Source organism: Schistocerca serialis, chromosome 12, assembly GCF_023864345.2.
Source record: "Schistocerca serialis cubense isolate TAMUIC-IGC-003099 chromosome 12, iqSchSeri2.2, whole genome shotgun sequence".
Taxonomy (NCBI): Eukaryota; Metazoa; Arthropoda; class Insecta; order Orthoptera; family Acrididae; genus Schistocerca; species Schistocerca serialis.
In genome coordinates, this window is record NC_064649.1 from 135,537,692 (window position 1) to 135,543,691 (window position 6,000).

Here is a 6,000-nt window from a genome sequence, read left to right on the forward strand (position 1 = left end):
ACTTTCAGGACAGGTCCAAGCCAGACGCGCTGTAGTGTGTATTCCACTGACCCCAAACCACCACTATTTTCAACTTCAGTGGTGTCAACCGAGAGCTCATTGGAGGCCAGAGTGTAGGTATATTGTGTTTGTCAAAGAAAGCCGGTTCTGCCTCGGTGCAAGTGACGGCCGTGTGTTGGACAGAAGGGAGCCAGTTGAGTCCTGCAACCAAGCCATTTACGTGCTACACACACTGGACCTTCACCTGGAGTTACGATCTTGGGTGCGATTTCGTACGACGGCAGGAACACTTTCGTGGTTATCTCACGCACTCCGACTACGAATCTGCATGCCAGTCTGATGATTCGACCTGTTGTACTGCCATTCTTAAACAGTTTCCAACAGGATAACGCTCGCCAACATACCATTGTTGTAAACCAAGGTGGTAGTCTACATGTTGCCATGGCCTGTTCAATCACCAGATCAGTCTGTAATGACTCCATCGGACAACAACTTCAGCGTTACCTGCAAATAGCATTAACTGTCCCTGTACTGACCGACAAAGTGCAACAGGCATGGATAGAACTCTACGTCACAAACTGACATCCGGCTCCTGCACAAAATACTGCATGTGAATGTGCATTTTTGCATGCAATATTCTGGCGCATATACTGGTTGTTAATGTACTAGCATTTCACATTTGCAATGGCTCATCTCGCTCTTACATTACCCCAGCTTCGGTATACCGCTCACGCTTTGTCGAACTTCGTTCGCAGTTCATTAATACGATCTTCATTGATACTGATGGCTCTAAGACCAATGACGGTGTCGGGTTTTCTTTTATTGTCGGGGCACACAGTTTCAAATACCGGCTCCGTGGCCATTGTTCGGTCTTCACAGCTGAGCTATTTGCCCTCTACCAGGCTGTTCTTTACATCCGCCGCCTCCGACATTCTGCTTACGTCATCTGCTCCAATTCCCTGAGCGCCATCCAGAGCCTCAGTGATCCGTATCCGGTTCACCCTTTCGTGCACCGGATCCGACGCTCTCTTCAGCAGCTGGCGGATGACGGTTCTCCGGTTACCTTTGTGTGGGTTCCTGGCCATGTCGGTATCCCTGGGAACGAAGCTGCAGATGCCGCGGCCGAGGCTGCGGTCCTCCAGCCTCAGACAGTTTCTTGTTGTGTGCCTTCATCTGATTTTAGCGGGGTCATTTGTCAGCGCATTTTATCGCTGTGGCATGCCGATTGGTCTACACTTACTGAAAACGAGCTTCGGGCCTCGAAGCCTCTCCCCACGGCTCGGACGACCTCTTCACGCCCTTCTCGGCGGGAGGAGGTCGTTTTGGCCCGGTTACGGACTGGACACTGCGGGTCAGCCACCGCCATCTGCTGACGGCTGCGCCGGCGCCGTTCTGCCCGTGTGGGCAAGTGCTGACGGTACGCCACATTTTAACGTCCTGTCCGAATTTTAATACACTGCGCGTTGATCTTGGCCTGCCACATACTCTGAATGAAATTTTAGCGGATGACCCGGGAGCAGCTGCTCGCGTTCCTCGTTTTATCCACTTGACAAACCTGTCTAAGGACATTTGATTATGCTGTTTTCTTTTAACCCCTTGCCTGTTAATGTGCCTTTTATAGTGATGTCCTTTTTAGTTGCTGTTTTAACACTGTGCCTCGCAGTACATTCATAACTTAGTCTGGGCGCTAATGACCAAGGTAGTTGTGCGCCCTAAAACCACAAAAAAACTTACATTACCATGTGAGCTTGCCAATCACATATGTTATGAAGACAAATGTATTCGCGAAATTTCATTACTCTACTTTAGTTATTTTTTGGTGTTGCATTTTTTTCCGTCAGTGTGTTTTCAATAGCCTGATGTACCTAAGCAGTAGATTGCAACACTGTTTGACACAAATTTCGAATTACATATCATGTTCATAGGAACAATAGTTCAGTGACGCAAACATGATTCAGCCAGTATAGAACAAATATAATATAAGCATTCTGGCACCTTCGCGTCACAAGTCTTTCAATGAATGTCATCACTCGTTTTATGCTGCTGAAAACGCTTTCCAAAACTCGGAAAAACCACCATAAAACATCACTGTATAGATATCTGCACTTATTAACAAATACTGATAGCGAGGGGTTCTGCTTTGTCAGACACCTTTATCCAGCATAACGATGTGCTCAGGGTTCCATCCTGAGCGTCGTCCTCTTTGCTAACATCGTTAATCCTATAATGGCTGTCTCCTGCCAGGCATCTCTGGCTTCCTTTTCGTTGAAGATTTTGCCGTCTATCGCATTTCTCCACGGACCTATCTCATTGAGCGGTGTCTTCATCGCTGTCTCGATCGTCATTACTCATGGAGCATTGACAATGACTTTCGTTTTTCCACTGACAAAACCGTTTGTATGAATTTCTGGGGGCGCAATTGGTTTCTTCCACTGTCCTTACATCTTGGGCCCGTTGATCTTCCGTTCGTTCAAACTACGAAACAAATGGGACTCATTCTTGATAGGACACTTTCTTGGTCCTCCCACATGTCTTACCTGGCAGCCCGCTGTATGCAGTCCCTCAATGACCTTCGTGTCCTCAGTGGTATTTCCTGGGGAGCAGATTGAGCCACCCTCTCCCCTTTGGACTGGTCTCTTATCCGGTCGAAAGTAGACTATGGGTGTTTTGTTTATGCATCTGCAGGTCCGTCCTTCTTATGTCCTCTCAATACTGCCCACAATTGCGAAGTGCGTTTGGCCATGGCCACCTTTTACACATCTACATTTATACTTCGCAAGCCACCCAACGGTGTGTGGCGGTGGGCGCTTTACGTGCCACTGTCATTACCTCCACTTCCTGTTCCAGTCGCGTATAGTTCGCGGGAAGAAGGACTGCCGGAAAACCTCCGTGCCCGCTCGAATCTCTCTAATTTTACATTCGTGATCTTCTCGGGAGGTATAAGTAGGGGGAAGCAATATATTCGATATCTCATCCAGAAACGCACCCTCTCGAAACCTGGACAGCAAGCTACAACGCGATGCATAGCGCCTCTCTTGCAGAGTCTGCCACTTGAGTTTGCTAAACATCTCCGTAAAGCTATCACACTTACCAAATAACACTGTGACGAAACGCGCCGCTCTTCTTTGGATCTTCTCTACCTCCTCCGTCAATCCGCTCTGGTACGGATCCCACACTGATGAGCAATACTCAAGAATAGACCGAACGAGTGTTTTGTAAGCCACCTCCTTTGTTGATGTACTACATTTTCTAAAGACTCTCCCAATGAATCTCATCCTGGCACCCGCCTTACCAACAATTAATTTTATATGATCATTCAAATCGTTACGCACGCATACTCCCAGATACTTTACAGAAGTAACTCTACCAGTGTTTGTTCCGCTATCATATAATCATACAATAAAGGATCCTTCTTTCTATGTATTCGCAATACATTACATTTGTCTATGTTAAGGGTCAGTTGCCTCTCCCTGCACCAAGTGCCTATCCGCTGCAGATCTTCCCGCATTTTGCTACAATTTTCTAATACTGCAACTTCTCTGTATACTACAGCATCATCCGCGAAAAGCCGCATGGAACTTCCGACACTATCTACTAGGTCATTTACATACATTGTGAAAAGCAGTGGTCCCATAACACTCCCCTGTGGCACGCCAGAGGTTACTTTAACGTCTGTAGACGTCTCTCCATTGATAACAACATGCTGTGTTCTGTTTGCTAAAAACTCTTCAATCCAGCCACACAGCTGGTCTGATATTCCGTAGGCTCTTTCTCTGTTTATCAGGCGACAGTGCGGAACAGTATCGAACGCCTTCCGGAAGTCAAGGAAAGTAGCATCTACCTGGGAGCCTGTATCTAATATTTTCTGGGTCTCATGAACAAACAAAGCGGGTTGGGTCTCTCACGATCGCTGTTTCCGGAATACATGTTGATTCCCACACAATAGATTCTGGGTTTCCAGAAACAACATGATACGTGAGCAAAAAACATGTTCTAAAATTCTACAACAGATCGACGTCAGTGATATACGTTTATAGTTTTGCGCATCTGCTCGACGACGCTTCTTGAAGACTGGGACTACCTGTGCTCTTTTCCAATCATTTGGAACCTTCCGTTCCTCTAGAGACTTGCGGTACACGGATGTTAGAAGGGGGGCAAGTTCTTTCGCGTACTCTGAGTAGAATCGAATTGGTATCCCGTCAGGTCCAGTAGACTTTCCTCTGTTTAGTGATTCCAGTTGCTTTTCTATTCCTTGGACGCTTATTTCGATGTCAGCCAATTTTTTCGTTTGTGCGAGGATTTAGGCCCTGCCCAGCCCAGTTGAGAGTCTGTATGCTGAAGCTGCCGAACTATCACTGTCCTACCACCGTAACTTTCTCCTCAACAGAAACCCGTGTCGTTTGTCTGTCACGCATGGCCGCCCATCCTATGCCTCCTTCTTCGATGACTCCTTTGATCACCAGTCTGGGGCACATCCCTCTTCTGGAGTTCGATTTAGGCTCTTGCTCCAGCAGCTTAGTATAGAGCACACCTGTATTGTATCGAGTGGATGGACGTGTATGGGTATGGAGACAACCTCATGAATCCATAGACCCTGCATGTCAACAGGGGACTGTTCAAGCTGGTGGAGGCTTTGTAATGGTATGGGGCGTGTACAGTTAGAGTGCTATGGGAACTCTGATACGCCTAGATACGACTCTGGCAGGTGACACGCACATACAGATCCTGCCTAATCACCTGCATCCATTCATGTCAAGTGTGCACTCTAACGGACTTCGCCAATTCCAGCAGGACAATGCGACACCCCACACTCCAGAATTGCAACTGAGTGGCTCCAGGAACACTCTTCTAACTTTAAACATTTCCGCTGGGCACCAAACTCTCCAGACATGAACATTATTAAGCGTTTCTGTGATATCTTCCAACGTGCTGTTCAGAAGAGATCTCCACCCCCTCGTACTCTTACGGATTTATGGACAACCCTGCAGGATTCATGGTGTCAATTTCCTTCAGAACTATTTCAGACATTTGTCAAGTCCATGCCACGTCGTGTTGCGGCACTTTTGCATTCATGCGAGGGCCTGCACGATATTAGGCATGCGTGTCAGCTTCTTTCGCTCTTCGGTGTGTATTAGATGAGGTACCGCCGGAAGTAAAGGTGTGAGGATGTTTTCCTCGGCGGAATTGCCCCGGACACTACAGCCTATTTACGCTCCTATTATGATCGGTGTACAGTTGCTTTAATTATACGGCGATAATTGTCCACATACCGTCTTGCAGTAAACAACAGCAATCGCGACGTGACGCAATTTTCAACAATACAGGGGTCTCTTCGACGTCCCGTGTCGTTTCTTAGCAACAGTTTGATTCGAGTCGAATGGCGAGCAACGTGAATGGTCCCGTCCACATTCAGCAGAACCTGAAGAAATCGTGAAATAGGGGCACTCGCAACGGTGGCGTTCTCTAGTAAGTCATTAACCAGCATGTCATTTCCGCCTATCACTGGCAGCCATAACACAGGCGTTATACCGATTGCAACTTCTTGCGGATGCATAACATTAATTCTCACATCACGTATGTTGAATGGGTATGAAGCTCTTCAACTCAGCTGTTATATTCGAGGTAATTTAATTTTGCAAATCGGTCATCCAGTCTGTTTATCATGGTTTGTCTAATGCATCTTGTGTTGGAGAACCATTAACTTCACAAATTTTGTAATTAGAGTAAGATCGGAATACTACAAATTACACACGGTCCTGCAAAGATGCCCATGCCAGTTGCTTACTGTATTCACTCGTGTAGATAACATTCGACAAGTTTAGTACATCGTCGTGCTGCCGTGAAACACACGTTTTCCCTGGCCCTGTCGTATGACATAATATGTTTTATAAGACTTTCTAACGCATTTTAGATGAATTTCAGACATTAAGTTCTATTTTGAGTCAGATCTAGTGTCCGATTGCCGATCGAAGGACGCCATGAGTTTACGATGCGAAGGAC